Source organism: Panicum virgatum, chromosome 4N (genome assembly GCF_016808335.1).
Source record: "Panicum virgatum strain AP13 chromosome 4N, P.virgatum_v5, whole genome shotgun sequence".
NCBI classification, from domain to species: Eukaryota; Viridiplantae; Streptophyta; class Magnoliopsida; order Poales; family Poaceae; genus Panicum; species Panicum virgatum.
Window position 1 is genome coordinate 42,823,132 of NC_053148.1, and position 17,971 is coordinate 42,841,102.

Genomic DNA, 17,971 nt, shown 5'->3' on the forward strand with positions numbered 1-17,971 from the left:
TTTCTGTGCGATTATAATTGGATGTCCGTTTGCTGTGTCTGCTGCATCTTTTTTTGTTTTGTTGGGCTGTTGGTAGGTTTATGTCATCGTGAAAATATACATCGGTCAGTCCAATATTGAAACAGGCGTCCCATCAGCAATTGGATTGGGGAAAAACTTGAAGGTTTGAAATGGAGGATAAGTTGGATGTGGGTTCCGCTGCACAGGTAGTACTGGCTAATTGTGGGGGACGTTGTCGTCTTATCGATGGCAAATGAGGAGTTCTCTCTCATTCGCTGCGTTCGGCTGGTATGATTGGCTCCAGCGCTACAGTGATTCCCCCTGACATTCCTCCAGCCACCAGCTAGTTAATAGTGTTTTTCTCTCACAGTACTCCAGCTCTAGCCTCCAGCTCCAGGCTGCCGAACGTAGTGATTATTGACTAGTAATGACATCCATCCATCCTGCATGTTAAGGATAGAGATGCTTGTAATAACAATAACACGACGACCCCTCTTATTATTGATCACTTTTATTTGTACATATATAATATACGTCCGAGCAAGAGCAAGCATGCAGTAGGAAACTGAAACTGGAAGGCCGCGCCATTGCCTGAAACAGCATGCGTCCACGCATAGCGTAGCGACGCCTCCTTGAACGATTCCGCGACGGATCTCGATCATCTCCCTGTCCGGAAAGCAGAGCCGCAGAGGCATCTCATTTCTGATTCCCATCCCATCCGGCGTTATGCTGCGGCTGTTTCGAGTTTCGACTACTGAATGATGCACACGGGGCAGTTGCCAACTGTCATCGGCGAGAAGCGTCGGCCACGGGCCACCATCATAAACAAAAACGCACACTTGGGCCGTTGGGTCCTCCGTAATTGGGCCTCCGCTTGGCACGCTTTACATCCAGCGGCCCAGATGACCTCTGGACGGTAAATGAAATATCGTCCGGGCCCCGGGCTCCGGGTAGACGGCAAACCAGATGCCGTTCATCCCGGCGGCCTGGCTGCCTGCCGTTGCCATTGCTCCCTGGCGGCGCCCTGTCCCCGTTCGCCCTCGCCGGTCGCGCGACACGGCGCCATGTCAAGGCGCTATCCCACGTCTACCGGCGCTCGTCCCCGCGGCCGCGACAACCGGCCGGCCTCAGCGGCGCCATCCTCTCGCCACTCGCCAGCGCCTTCATCCTTTCACTATTCATCTTCTTCCCTCAACCTTTTTCCTCTAAGCCCAGCAATGGAGATGGCCGGAGCCCAAACACCAACCCCGAACACTAATCTCGCTGGAGATCTCCCCGGAGATGGAGAGAGGACAGAAAAACGGGTGTGAGAGGATCAAGGTTTTAAATCTCCGGCTATAGCTTCCGCTATCTCCGGCTATAGCTGTTTGAGAGAGATTTAGATAAAATTTTTATGTACAACTTAGCTCTTAGCTGCCGCTATAGCCCGTTATAGCCAACTATAGCTTGTTTTTAGACATAGATTGCTAAATGTCTTAGCCGGCTATTTAAAACATTGGAGAGGATAGCAATATCCGGGCATGATTTAGCTTAAAACTTTACAGGAATAAGGAATGCACAGCCGCACAGGACGTGCGAGTCCGAGCTGAGGCCTCAACATGTCTCTTAAGATTGGCCAACACACCGTGTACTAAAAAAACTCTACCCCGGGAGGAAATGGCCCCACCGTTTTTTGAATAAGAGGAAGCCACACCGGCTTACCCGAATAGAGAAAAACCCCCAAACCCTGACCCATGCCCGAGAGGACCGAGCCTCGCGGCGAACACAGCGAGGGTTTTTTTTTACCCAACAGCCGGAAATTCGTTTCTGATGAAAATCGAACTCCGGACTTGTTGGGGCGCGACGCTACCGGACCGGGATAGCCAACTGGCCGCCCGGCCTTTCGCAACACACCATGTACTAAAAAAACTAGCTTCAGAAAACGGCAATAACACACCAAGATTAAAAGAAGCTTAGATTACCATAATATATATGTTTAGTTTTACATTTTATTAGTTGTGTGAGAACCGCCCAATTTGATACTATTTTAAACGAACCGCCGGTCATTATCACCCAGATGAGAGTTAACACGTGCTTGCCGTAGAGCGAGCCACGTGTTATCCCACATCTAGAGACACGAATAACCGACACGTCATTCATTCAAAATAATACCAAATCCGGTAGTCCCGGTATGTGCTCCAACACACGCCCAGGATCAGCATATGCACATACCGTATACAATCGAATACATAGCCAACAATCCACAAAGAGCAGTTATATAAAACCAGAGTTCGAAACTTAATATTACAAGTTCAATATAGGTGGGTTTCAAGCTTCACTTTACAAGCCTTGGGCTCACGCGAGTCATATTAAACAGAGATTTAGAGCTTATTGAAAATACATGCTCTCCCGAAGCTCAGCTACGATAAAACTTACTTAAGATGATGATGCCTTGCTCAAGGACATCACCACAGCAGCAACAGCCTACTCTTCCCCCGCATTAGGATCAGCGGGGTAGAAATGGCCGAACACCACTTCTGACTCACCTGCAACTAGGTTTAGAAAGCACCCTGAGTACAAAAAGGTACTCCGCAAGACTTACGCGATTAAATAAACAAGGATCATGCAAAGGCTCAAGGAGAAGCTTTAAGTTTAAGTACTTATTACACAAGCATAAGCTGCCTAGACTATCACCTAGCAAACTTAATTAATCTTGCCCAAACCCAAACAATTTTAGTTGATTAAGAGAGTAACACAATATACATAACAGATCCTCAACATGACATGAAACCAAAGCCAACAATACCGAAACTCTCTAAGAGGAATTCGGCGAACCAAGAGCTTGCTCATATCCGAGAGCGCGGCAATTCGAATTGATTAAATCCTTGCAAGGGTGTACTACTTTACCCACACGACGCGAGGACCATGCGACTCACCCAACCGATCACGCCGGGCAAGGGGGTACTCACGTCAACCGTTCCCAACAAGGCTCGATCATTGAACCTCACACCTAGCTTACGAGTAGAGACTTAGTTCCACCAGGGACATCTCTAAACTTTCCTACACATAAGTCCACCTGGGGACACACTAAGCCTCTCTGCATAGCCTGTAGCCACGTAGCTAGGACTGCACATCAATGATCAAGTCAAAGAAGGTAATTGGCTCATCCGTTCCATTATATTGGATATGTGGTAGCACGGAAAGGTGCTCAAGGCCGATGGCATCCACTCGGTCCTTAATCGATCCAAGCGGACTATGCCCATGTGACTTCATTCTCTAGGCCCTACCATTCCGCTCGAACCTCGCTACTACACTCCACTTATCCCAGCTTCTCAAGTGCGATCAAGGATGGATGGTAAATGTGATACTCTAACCCAATCCTTTCTTGCAAGTTATACAAGTATTCAAAGCAAAACTAAGCATCTAGTCAAATTAAGTTAATAGCTGACTAACATGTGGCAAGGACATGGTTAAACAATTCAAGGATGGCTAATGCATCAAAGTAGGTACAAGAATGCAATACATAGATAATATATAACCCAACAGTACCCGGTGAGATAGCTAACTAAATCCGATTAAATAGGTGCAAGAAAAATGCTTAGCTGCTTGCCTGGGTTAACTTCCGACTCGACCACGAACGGGACTCCAGGTTCAGGCTCCACGGACTCGGCGGGTTCCACGGGTTCGTTCTCCGACGGTCCGGTCACTAAAATGCATGAATGCGATGCAAGAGTTAAAAAATGAACTAAACAACAAGGATAAATCATGAAACAAAATAAACATGCAGAGGACTATGCAAAGGGCTCATGAAAATTGGTTTTGCAGCAAAAGCATTTTCCTATAAATAACCATAAATAGAATAATTTTCAGCTAATCAAAACAAGATAAATCAGGAAAGACATGTAAACTAAACTAAACAAATCTAAGAAAATTATCTTTGAAACTAGGCAGCAACACAAGGCCAACAAAACTGGTTTTGCCATTTTATCACTTTCCTGCAAAAAGTTCCACAATAAACCATATTTTGGACAGCAAGCACGAAATCGAAATAAAACCCTAACCAACAGCAAGGAATCACATGAACAAGCTGCACCACTGAAAACTACACCTCACAAGGAGTCTAACAAAATTTGGTTTAGCATTTTTCTAGCAGTACACAAATAACCAAGCAATAAACTCACTTTTGCAAGATAAATCTATAGATAAATCTACAACAAAGTAACATGCAAAACAATATTTTTCCTAAGTAGATCTCAGCTAGAGGAATCTAACAAAACAAGTTTCACAATTTTTGGATCTATACATGATTTTCTATGGATTTTGGAAGTTTGCAGCACAAATAAACCTAAAGAAATACCCTAGCAACAATTGCTAGGTCTACCCGGGGAGAGCCACACCTGCCAGGCCAGAGGCCGACAGGCGGGTCCCACGGGCAGGCGCCCCCGGGCCAAGTCAAGGCAGCCCGGGCGGCCTTGACCCGGGGTGTGCGCGCCCACGGCGCGGCCCGCGCGCGCCGGCGGACGGCGGCGTGAGGCGGCGCGAAGAGGCGGGGCCGGAGCGGACCAGGGGCGACGCGCACGGGGAAGAGGAGGAGTAAGCGAGCCTCACCGGCGGTGATGCGGGCGAGGAGCTGCGGCGGAGGGGCGGCGCGACAGACAGGGGCGGCGGCGCGGCGAAGGCGAGCGGCGGCGGCCCTGCGCAGCGAACGAGAAGGCCGGGTGAGCACCGGAATCGGAGGAGGAGGGCAAGAAGAAGCTCCCCGAGTGACGGATTGAGCCACGGCTCACCGGAGCAGAAGAATCGCGGCGGCGAGCGGCGGCGGCACGACTTGGGGGCGACGGCGATGGAGGAGAGGAAGGCTAGGGTTAGGGTTGAGGGGAACGGGGGTCGGGGCGGGGTCTTGAGGCGATGAGATGAAGGATGGTTGAGCACGGCGCACGAGGATTGCCGGCACGTGGCCCGAGGATGGCCACCGGCGACGACGCGTGCATCCGCGGCGCGCGGAGCAAAACAGAGAGGGAGGGAAGGTGGCTGACAGGTGGGGCCCGCGCGGGATTTTTGTTTTATTTTCTCTTTTTTTTTTCAGGGCTGTGACAATCTCCCCCCCTTAAGAAAATCTCGTCCCGAGATTTAGGTAGACGAGAGGAGAAGGATAAAACTTGGACTAGGTCGAGGCCATATTCACCTAGACAAGATAAACATCTAAGAGATGATGCACCAGGCAGGGATGATGTGGTGTGAGACATTCCTAGGGTTTTCTTGATGGTGACTGTGTACACATATAACAGTATCTAGGAAACTGAACTTCATCAAGAAAGTGGAGGGAGGTAGGGAGAAAACTTACTCATCGGAAAAGAATTCCGGGTATTCTTGACGTAACCGATCCTCACGCTCCCAAGTTGCTTCATCTTCGGTATGATTACTCCATTGAACCTTTACAAACTTCACCATGCTACGCTTCACCTTTCTTTCTTCACGACCAAGAATAGTAATGGGATGCTCCTCGTAGGTAAGACCCGGTTGAAGATCAAGCGACTCAAGGTCGACAGCGTCAGCTGGAACACGATGGCACTGCTTCAATTGAGAGATATGAAAGACATTGTGCACTGAGGAGAGTGATTGGGGAAGTTCCAATTGATAAGCCACTGCTCCAACTTTCTTGATAATCCGAAAAGGTCCAACATAGCGTGGCGCTAACTTTCCTCTAACTTGAAAACGGCGAGTGCCCTTAAATGGAGAAACCTTAAGATAGACATAATCACCGATTTTGAGATGGAGTTCTCGGCGACGACGATCAGCATAAGTCTTCTGACGAGATTGAGCAATGCGAAGATTCTCACGAATAATCCTGACTTGATCCTCGGCATCTTTCACCAAATCTGGACCATAGAAAGGCCTTTCTCCCGATTCGGACCAGTTGATCGGAGTTCTGCACCGTCTTCCATAAAGAGCTTCAAAAGGTGACATTTTGATACTTGCTTGATAACTATTGTTATAAGAGAATTCTGCGAACGGCAAGCAAGTAACCCATTTCTTCTCATATATAAGAGCACAAGCTCGTAGCATGTCTTCTAAGATTTGATTGACTCTCTCGGCTTGACCGTCGGTTTGAGGATGATAAGCCGTACTATAGGTAAGGTCAGTTCCCATGGCTTCATGAAGACTTCTCCAAAAGTGAGCAACAAATTGAGGGCCGCGATCCGAGACAATTTTCTTAGGAACACCATGAAGACAGACAATGCGAGTGAGATACAACTCCGCATACTGCTTGGCATGATAAGTAGTCTTCACTGGAAGAAAATGAGCCGACTTTGTCAATCGATCCACAATTACCCATATAGAATCATATCCTTGAGAAGACCTAGGTAATCCAGTGATGAAATCCATTCCAATTTCTTCCCATTTCCATGATGGGATAGGTAAGGGCTGAAGAGTACCAGCTGGTTTAAGATGCTCGGCTTTAACCCTTTGGCAAACATCGCACTCAGAGACATACCGAGCAATTTCTCGCTTCATGCGAGTCCACCAAAATCTTTGCTTGAGATCTTGATACATTTTTGTACTACCTGGGTGAATGGAAAATTGAGAACTGTGGGCTTCATCAAGGATAATTCGCCTGAGCTTATGATCCTTTGGCACCACAATTCGCTTCCCAAAGAATAGAACTCCTTGATCATCCGTAGAGAAACACCGAGCTTTGCCCTCATTCATTAACTCCCGAATTCGAGCCATACCCTTATTCTTCTTTTGGAATTCCTTAATTTGATCATAAAGATCAGATCTGACTGTAAGAGTAGCAAGATAGCCTTCTTTGACTATAGAAATTCCGAGTTTCCGAAGATCATCACAAAGAGTATGCACAGGAGGAGCTATGGTCAAGCAGTTGCATTGAGCCTTTCGGCTTAGTGCATCGGCGACGACATTCGCCTTACCAGGATGATAGTGTACTTCAATGTCATAATCCTTGATTAACTCAAGCCATCGACGTTGCCTCATATTGAGATCAGATTGAGTAAAAAATATACTTGAGGCTCTTATGGTCAGTATAGATGTTGCAATGATTACCAAGCAGATAATGACGCCATATTTTTAGAGCATGAATGACAGCCGCAAGCTCTAAATCATGGGTAGGATAATTTTCTTCATGTCGCTTGAGCTGACGAGAAGCATAGGCCACCACTCGGCCTTCTTGCATAAGAACACAGCCAAGACCAATGCGAGAAGCATCGCAATAGACATCAAAGCTCTTGGAAATATCTGGCTGACAAAGAACTGGAGCAGTAGTGAGACGATCCTTAAGGGTTTGAAAGGCCTCTTCACAGGCTGGGGACCACTCAAACTTGACCCCATTTTTCAATAACTCGGTCATAGGCTTCGCAATTTTAGAGAAGTTCTCTATGAACCGGCGGTAATATCCCGCAAGTCCTAGAAAACTCCGAACCTCATGGACATTCTGTGGCTGCTTCCAATCCAGAACATCTTGCACCTTACTAGGATCTACAGCAATACCATCCTTGGAGAGGACGTGACCAAGAAAAGATACTTCCTCAAGCCAAAACTCACATTTGCTGAACTTGGCATAAAGACGATGCTCCCTAAGTTTTTGAAGGACAAACTGAATGTGACGAGCATGATCTTCTTTGGTCTTGGAATAAATGAGGATATCATCAATGAAGATGATCACAAAGACATCCAGTTCCTCCATGAAGATGCTATTCATCAGATACATGAAATAAGCCGGTGCATTGGTGAGGCCGAAAGACATGACAGTGAATTCATAAAGACCATATCTAGTAGAGAAAGCTGTTTTTGGAATATCTTCAGTTCGAATCTTGATTTGATGATAACCCAACCTTAAATCAATCTTAGAGAAATACCGAGCTCCAAAGAGTTGATCAAACAAGATATCAATCCGTGGAAGAGGATATTTGTTCTTGATAGTGACTTCGTTTAACGGACGGTAATCAACACACAACCGTAAACTATCATCTTTCTTCTTCACAAAAAGAGCCGGGCATCCCCAAGGAGAGGAGCTCGGACGAACAAAACCCTTGTCCAATAAAGTCTTGAGTTGTTTCTTCAATTCTTTCAACTCATTGGGAGGCATTCGGTAAGGCTGTCTAGAGATAGGAGCAGTTCCGGGCTTGAGCTCTATGACGAACTCCACCTCACGATCAGGAGGCATACCCGGTAATTCTTCTGGAAAGACATCCGGATACTCACAAACCACGGGAATATTTTCCAACGCCGTGGCTATGGTACTCGCCAAGGCATATAGACAAGATTCCATCTTGGCAAGAGAGAGTAAAACTCTACTCCCAGAAGGGTGCAAAAGATCAATGGTACGGGGCCCACATTTGATAACTCCGTCATGCTTACTCAACCAATTCATCCCAAGAATCACATCTAACTCTAGAGTGTCTAGAATGAGAAAATTGGCTCGAAAAGTAACTCCCCCAATGAGAATTGGAACCTCACTAGCAAAGTGTCTGGCAATGATTTCCCCACCCGGTGATTCTATATGGTATGACACTTGTAGGTTTTGCATCTCAAGCTTACTATGCAGCATAAATTTCTTGCTGATGAAAGAAAAAGTTGCTCCAGAATCAAAAAGAACCATAGCAGGGTGAGATTTGATTAGGAGCGTACCCATGAGTACTTCAGCATTCTCCGGAATTTCTTCAGCGGTGGTGTAGTTGAGACGGCCACGTTTAGAAGCTTGTTGTGGCTTAGCTTCTTGACGCTGTGCTTGAGGCAGAGGAGTATTGGGCCTAGGTGCATTGAAGGCACCACCACGCCTTGGAGAGGGGCAGTCCCTAGAGATGTGGCCTAAGCCACCACAATTGAAGCACGGACCCTTTGCGGTCACACCTGGGTTGTTCCAATAAGCACTGACCGGCCTAGGAGCTTGTCCTTGAGGAGGTTGAGGGTGACGCACAATCCACATAGGACGTGGAGCTTGAGCACCCGGCGCCCGAGGTGGAAAAGGAGAAGGCCCTAGACGTGGACGTGAGGAGCTACCGCCCGCAGAGGTAGGAGCAGGGCGCTTGTTCTTTGCCTCAAGATTCTTCATCTTGTGCTCAGCTCTGATGGCGATATTAACCAAGTCATTGAAGTCTTCAAACTTGGTAGTGGAGAGTTTGTCTTGCAACTCTGCGGAGAGCCCATCGTACAGGCGTTCTTGCTTCTTGGCATCGGTGGCCACTTCTTCAGGTGCATATTGGGAGAGAGTGTTGAAGGCATTGACATAGGCCATCACATCACGACCTCCTTGAGTGAGATTCAGAAACTCCTTCTTCTTGATGTCCATGATACCCTTGGGAATATGGAAGGAGCGAAAAGCTGTGCGGAACTCCTCCCATGTGAAGCGGTAGTTGGCAGGGTGAGATGCCTTGAAGTTCCGCCACCAAACCCCAGGGGCATCATGCAGTTGATGAGCAGCAAATAAAACCTTCTCATATGGCTCACACTCAATAAGACCAAGCTTCTCTTCAATAACATTAAGCCAGAAATCCGCATCAAGTGGATCCTTGGAACCACGAAAGATGGGAGGATTGGTGCGGAAGAAATCCCCGAACCTGTTCACTTGAGGCTCAGCTCTTGGACCATTATTGCCGGCATTGCCCAACTGATTGACTAGGTGTGCCATGAGTTCAGTTTGTCGGGCCAGGACGTCCGCGAGGTTTGGGTGAACTGGAGGATTAGGAAGGGGATCCTCGTTGTTGCGGTGGTTATTGCCACCCGAACCACTGGCACCATCCCTTTCATTTCCTGAACGCAACACCATCCTATTAATAAACAAAACGGTTAGCGGTCAGGAATGAAAGATAGAGAATGATACTCAAAGGCAGGGTGGAAAGATAATGTGTAGATAAAAATCTAACACACGATCAACACCGGAACAATATATCTAAGAGAAAGGATAGATTTGGCCCACTAAGATTAGCAAGAACGAGTTCAACGGAATCTAGATCACGACACACTAGATTAGATAGATGCAGATTTGAAAACCAAAAGAAAGTATGCATGCATGCGAGGTATGAGTGCACATGACGTCTCCTCACATCGCGAGCACGCCTTAACGTTCTAGCACTCACTTACGACCCGAAACAACCGCATTGTCCAGCAGCGCTACAACCCTCCTACTAGCACTTAGGAGAATGGGTGATTCTAACTTTCTCAACCCCGATAAAAGGCTTAAAAGGTTTACAGCAGGTGAAAGGGTTTCCTACGCCCCCGCTACTCATTCAGACAAGAGAGGTTAAGCATATCTTAATTAAACAAGTGAAGCAATAAGGAAGAAGTAGCTCTAAGACGAAGGAAGAAGGATAGCAATCAGCCTTAAGTTCAAGTTTTTAACTAAAGTAAATCTTAGTGCAAGTGATCAAATTTTATTTGACTCTCAACCCATTAAGCCAATTTTAGGTTCACTTCATGGAAACTCAGCTCTGATACCCGTTGTGAGAACCGCCCAATTTGATACTATTTTAAACGAACCGCCGGTCATTATCACCCAGATGAGAGTTAACACGTGCTTGCCGTAGAGCGAGCCACGTGTTATCCCACATCTAGAGACACGAATAACCGACACGTCATTCATTCAAAATAATACCAAATCCGGTAGTCCCGGTATGTGCTCCAACACACGCCCAGGATCAGCATATGCACATACCGTATACAATCGAATACATAGCCAACAATCCACAAAGAGCAGTTATATAAAACCAGAGTTTGAAACTTAATATTACAAGTTCAATATAGGTGGGTTTCAAGCTTCACTTTACAAGCCTTGGGCTCACGCGAGTCATATTAAACAGAGATTTAGAGCTTATTGAAAATACATGCTCTCCCGAAGCTCAGCTACGATAAAACTTACTTAAGATGATGATGCCTTGCTCAAGGACATCACCACAGCAGCAACAGCCTACTCTTCCCCCGCATTAGGATCAGCGGGGTAGAAATGGCCGAACACCACTTCTGACTCACCTGCAACTAGGTTTAGAAAGCACCCTGAGTACAAAAAGGTACTCCGCAAGACTTACGCGATTAAATAAACAAGGATCATGCAAAGGCTCAAGGAGAAGCTTTAAGTTTAAGTACTTATTACACAAGCATAAGCTGCCTAGACTATCACCTAGCAAACTTAATTAATCTTGCCCAAACCCAAACAATTTTAGTTGATTAAGAGAGTAACACAATATACATAACAGATCCTCAACATGACATGAAACCAAAGCCAACAATACCGAAACTCTCTAAGAGGAATTCGGCGAACCAAGAGCTTGCTCATATCCGAGAGCGCGGCAATTCGAATTGATTAAATCCTTGCAAGGGTGTACTACTTTACCCACACGACGCGAGGACCATGCGACTCACCCAACCGATCACGCCGGGCAAGGGGGTACTCACGTCAACCGTTCCCAACAAGGCTCGATCATTGAACCTCACACCTAGCTTACGAGTAGAGACTTAGTTCCACCAGGGACATCTCTAAACTTTCCTACACATAAGTCCACCTGGGGACACACTAAGCCTCTCTGCATAGCCTGTAGCCACGTAGCTAGGACTGCACATCAATGATCAAGTCAAAGAAGGTAATTGGCTCATCCGTTCCATTATATTGGATATGTGGTAGCACGGAAAGGTGCTCAAGGCCGATGACATCCACTCGGTCCTTAATCGATCCAAGCGGACTATGCCCATGTGACTTCATTCTCTAGGCCCTACCATTCCGCTCGAACCTCGCTACTACACTCCACTTATCCCAGCTTCTCAAGTGCGATCAAGGATGGATGGTAAATGTGATACTCTAACCCAATCCTTTCTTGCAAGTTATACAAGTATTCAAAGCAAAACTAAGCATCTAGTCAAATTAAGTTAATAGCTGACTAACATGTGGCAAGGACATGGTTAAACAATTCAAGGATGGCTAATGCATCAAAGTAGGTACAAGAATGCAATACATAGATAATATATAACCCAACAATACCCGGTGAGATAGCTAACTAAATCCGATTAAATAGGTGCAAGAAAAATGCTTAGCTGCTTGCCTGGGTTAACTTCCGACTCGACCACGAACGGGACTCCAGGTTCAGGCTCCACGGACTCGGCGGGTTCCACGGGTTCGTTCTCCGACGGTCCGGTCACTAAAATGCATGAATGCGATGCAAGAGTTAAAAAATGAACTAAACAACAAGGATAAATCATGAAACAAAATAAACATGCAGAGGACTATGCAAAGGGCTCATGAAAATTGGTTTTGCAGCAAAAGCATTTTCCTATAAATAACCATAAATAGAACAATTTTCAGCTAATCAAAACAAGATAAATCAGGAAAGACATGTAAACTAAACTAAACAAATCTAAGAAAATTATCTTTGAAACTAGGCAGCAACACAAGGCTAACAAAACTGGTTTTGCCATTTTATCACTTTCCTGCAAAAAGTTCCACAATAAACCATATTTTGGACAGCAAGCACGAAATCGAAATAAAACCCTAACCAACAGCAAGGAATCACATGAACAAGCTGCACCACTGAAAACTACACCTCACAAGGAGTCTAACAAAATTTGGTTTAGCATTTTTCTAGCAGTACACAAATAACCAAGCAATAAACTCACTTTTGCAAGATAAATCTATAGATAAATCTACAACAAAGTAACATGCAAAACAATATTTTTCCTAAGTAGATCTCAGCTAGAGGAATCTAACAAAACAAGTTTCACAATTTTTGGATCTATACATGATTTTCTATGGATTTTGGAAGTTTGCAGCACAAATAAACCTAAAGAAATACCCTAGCAACAATTGCTAGGTCTACCCGGGGAGAGCCACACCTGCTAGGCCAGAGGCCGACAGGCGGGTCCCACGGGCAGGCGCCCCCGGGCCAAGTCAAGGCAGCCCGGGCGGCCTTGACCCGGGGTGTGTGCGCCCACGGCGCGGCCCGCGCGCGCCGGCGGACGGCGGCGTGAGGCGGGGCCGGAGCGGACCAGGGGCGACGCGCACGGGGAAGAGGAGGAGTAAGCGAGCCTCACCGGCGGTGATGCGGGCGAGGAGCTGCGGCGGAGGGGCGGCGCGACAGACAGGGGCGGCGGCGCGGCGAAGGCGAGCGGCGGCGGCCCTGCGCAGCGAACGAGAAGGCCGGGTGAGCACCGGAATCGGAGGAGGAGGGCAAGAAGAAGCTCCCCGAGCGACGGATTGAGCCACGGCTCACCGGAGCAGAAGAATCGCGGCGGCGAGCGGCGGCGGCACGACTTGGGGGCGACGGCGATGGAGGAGAGGAAGGCTAGGGTTAGGGTTGAGGGGAACGGGGGTCGGGGCGGGGTCTTGAGGCGATGAGATGAAGGATGGTTGAGCACGGCGCACGAGGATTGCCGGCACGTGGCCCGAGGATGGCCGCCGGCGACGACGCGTGCGTCCGCGGCGCGCGGAGCAAAACAGAGAGGGAGGGAAGGTGGCTGACAGGTGGGGCCCGCGCGGGATTTTTATTTTCTTTTCTCTTTTTTTTTTCAGGGCTGTGACAAGTTGGATACAAGATAAACAGCATTCACCAACTCTCATTGTCCGTGAGTCCCTGTGCCCAACCTTGAAACCAACTAAATTAAACTAGAGCCAGGATCAAATTAAACTTTCGGATTCTGTCCCAACCATTTTTCGAGCTGAGGCATCATGCAAACACATTTCACTCTTCCCTGTCCACGTAATTTAACCACCACAGGCACTGTTGATTTCTGCACATCACCATGACTTACTGTATCACATCTCTTTCATCCCAATTTAGCATTAATTCAGGAAGTGGTGGGATAGAGCGATTGGTGAATATTAATTGTTTTCCATAAAGACAACAAATCTTTTCATCAATTGAGCTGAGTGCATATCTTTACCATATCTATCTTATAGCTAGTGGAATAAAAATTTTGTCTCATAGCATGGGGCACAGGAATTTTCTATGTGGTTATTAATATAGAAATATCAAGGAATGGTTGATTTCTGTGCATTGTTTGAGCAGAATCTATTCATGTTACCTATATCTATCTCTTAGAACAATACTAGTTTATTTCATTTAGAGCATCGAGCATAGTATATATCCACAATATAATATATCATATTCAAATCTATAGGAATAATTAGTTATATGCATTAATTCAGGATAATGCAATCCTTTAGCCATATCTATCTACTAGAGAATTATTAATTGCTTTCAATTATTGGTTGATCAGAATGATTTTCTTTAGCCATCTATATCTATTATAAATATCCAAGCACACCAGTGTTTCATCTATTTAAAGTGCTGGAGCTTACTTCCCATCATATCTCTAATTGAAGGAGGGCGAGGTATTTGTTTGAGGTATTTACACTTCTTGTGGGAAAAATGTGGAGATTTGTCCAATTTGTTATGCTAATCTCCATGTTCTGTTTGAAAGGAGTTGCTACAACATCATTATGCGGCAAGAACCCGCAACTTTGCATGCACATGCTATTCAAAGAAGAGGTATCATCTAATGGGACCTCAGTGCCGATTGAAGAAGAAGCACCAGACAGTTCAGCATATATACACCATGTAAGTAGAACATGATGAAATGAATTTGCTTTATCTTAATCAACCAAATTTTTAATGTGTATAGGCATGTGTTCCTTACCGCTCGATGAATTTGATTTTCCTAGAAAATATTTCCAAGAAAACCAGATCTATATGCATGACAAGTAAAATCTATTTGATTTATCTTAACCAGTTTTTTTACAACTATATATTGACCTCAGATTTTGTTATGAACATTTCAAATTAGAATATTGTAAGCCCATAATCTCTTATATCTCTTGTTCAGCTGTAATGAGCTCCATATATCCAAAGAGAGATCAATTCGTGCATGTTTACATTCGTTCAAGGCCTTACTTAGTATAGGGTAACCATGGCAACTTTTTAAAACTTGCTACTGATTGCCCCTAAAAAAACTTGCTACTGATTGTTTTGCTCTCTCTTGGCAGCATGCAATTTACCAATCAACTACAGGCTATGATTCCGTAATATACGGAACCATGGCAACTTTAAGTGTTCATGAGTTTCCGGCCATCAAGAAGGGGCAAAATAATATATAAAAAAAACTCGACCTGCGAGGGGCTAGCCGCCCTCCGAGCATTCTTATAAGAAGGAGGCCTTCTAACGCAGGCCGAGAAACCCCCCGAACCCCGGCTCTTTCTGACCTTGGGTCTGGTGCCATTTCCTGGAACCGTTACCCGGGCCGGGACCGTTACCCACTGGGCCGAGAAACCGTGACGCCAGGCCGGGCCAGGCTGACTACACAGCCCAAGCTATCAGGAGCACAGCGAGGGGGTTTTTTTCCCACAGGCGGGGAAATTCGCCCCGGTGGGGGTTCGAACCCCACACCTGTGGAGTGCCGCCGGTTGCTTCGCACCACTCGGGCTAACAACCTTAGGCAGAAGGGGCAAAATATATTGGCTACTATTAAGGTAGGGAATTTCCAAAAGGGCCACAAGGAATATACTAATGCTGTGCATGCTGGATGGGCAGTAAGTAAACAAAATCCTTTATATGATGTTGTTATACAATGTAATCTTGAAGTTTTTATGGAGTATTGAAGCACATTTTTGCTTCATGCCGATTCAGCCATCATTCTATGGTGTCAGCAAAACTCATTTTACTATAACATGGACAGTATGTACTCATCACTCATGGCAACAAGATAATTTATTTGTATTTGCGTTTTCTAATCTTTAGCATCTCAAGGCTAAAATATATAGGGACTTGACTTTTACCTATTTTTCCCCACTTTATCATAACCAGGCTGATGGCTACAAATCAACCGGGTGTGTTGACTTAAAATGTAATGGATTCGTGCCAGTTAACTATGCACCAATTACCCCAGGAGATAGTTTGGAGGGGAAAAGTAAGATATCAATCAAGATATTCAAGGTACAAAAATTAGAAGTGAATGCCTACTACGTCACCAAGATACTAAATCTCATCACGCAAATACTACTCCATCCGTTTCTAAACATATATCGTTTAGGAAAAGGTATTATATATTAAAAATGGAGCGAGTATTTATATAATAAACCCCCAATGCATACTTGTATATCGATTTAAATTTCAAAATATTAATAGGAATGCTTGGGCTTATTTTGCAGAAAAAGGATGATGGAGATTGGTGGTTATACTTTGGTCATGATGGTCAAAACCTTACTCCCGTGGGATTTTGGCCAAAGAATATCTTCAACAGTTTGGCAGACCATGCAAATATTATAACTTGGGGAGGTTACACAGGATCTTATTCAGGGGATTCCAGCCCGCCAATGGGTAATGGGCAGTGGCCAGGAGCAAATTCTGCAACATATCAAGATGTCCAGTATGTTAGCGGTGATGGCCAAGGCTATGCTCCCCATGCATGGCCCGGGAGTGTTCATGCCGACGTGACCCATAAGAACTGTTATCAACTGAGCCTGTTTACGAATAACATGTTTTACTACGGGGTCCGGGAGGTTGTAGTGATTAGAATCATTATTATTCACTGTATAAAATATCCATGTCCAATAAAATAAATTAAAGATCCATGTCATTGTTTGGATTCCGAAGAATTGGTCTCTAGGGTGAAAACCTATAATCTGACCTTAATTAGTTGGGTCACTGCAATGGCGGTGCGTGCGCGTACCGTTTCCAAGTTGGTGGCGTTGTCTTGGGAGCCTTATTCGAAGTCCAGGTTTTGCTATGGTAATGAAGGAGGCAAGGAGCAGAAGATGAAGTTGTATGTTGTAATTTGCTACGGCGTGATTTTTTGTCATGTCGTTTTTTTGTTTCTTTTACTCTATAGGCTGTGTGCATTCTGGTTATGTAGAGGCCGGGTTGGATCTTAGTATGATTGTATCATCTTGATGTAATTGTCTAAGATCAATAAAGCTTCCCTTTTCCCAAAAAAATATCATTGCCGAGTCAACATGCCACTCGGACGGCCGGTTTAATGGAAGTTCTGAAGATTTGGATCCATATAGCACAAGTAGCTATAGTTTGAGAATTTGAATGTGCATTTTAAAAATTTGAAGATCCAGGTGGCACAGTCGGACAAATTCATGACATAGCTACAAGTAGCTATATTAGCTTAGGTAGTATTTGATTGTTGCATGCAGGCGCGCGGTATACGCTCTGCGAGTGTCGCCCCTGCTGTGAAAAAAAGCATACTAGAATGTATACCGCGCGCCTGCATGCAACAATCAAATACTACCTAAGCTAATAGACACTGAAAAATATATTCTGATTCAGAAGGCAGACACTGATAGATACGGAGTAGTCCAGTGCTAATAACAATACCTTTCCTGAATCTGGACGCACAGCAGAGGTGGCGTGGCGATCAACGTTTTACTAGCATTGGCAATCTGGCTTAATTAGAAAACAACTAATCGCGTGTGCGAGCAATAACCAGACAAAACGGCCACTTCATCACATGGCGAAGCCAGCCCCATCACGTAGTGGGGGGCTCATTTCTCTTCCTCCCTCTTTTTCTTCTTCCTTTCCCTTCTCTCCTCCTCCTCCATCTTTACTTTCAATGGAGTTCTTGGGGGGGGGGGGGGGCTTGAGCCCCCCAGCCCCCACATTGGCTCCGCCACTACATTCACATAAGAACCCAATTCACAAGAAAAGAAAGGTGCCGAAAAAATTCCGGCCTTGATCATTTAAAAAGTGAATGACTACAGCCAATATTCTTTTTAAATATTTGTCAGAGAAACAAGAAGCGCGCGGCAAGTCTGGTCATCCGAGAGATGTACGTGCTTGCAACCATGTGGTGCACATCAGGCCGGTCCGCCGTTGGGCATGATCCATGGTCCATGCACACGAGCGGTCTAACTAGCTGATGAACACATAAACAGTAGTATTTGCTTTGATATTAGTGCTAGATTTTTAGGAGAGTGAATACCGTACCGTAGCATGGCATGGAATGATCAGGCTGCTGTGTCCGCAGGCGAAACGGGCGCCCTGCAAAC

The 17,971-nt window shown here is 45.7% G+C and overlaps 1 pseudogene; it reads left to right on the forward strand.

Annotated features, from left to right (window-relative positions):
* The first annotated feature begins 14,312 nt into the window (after window positions 1-14,312).
* LOC120671287 lies at window positions 14,313-16,491 on the forward strand (annotated as a pseudogene).
* Window positions 16,492-17,971: the final 1,480 nt, after the last annotated feature.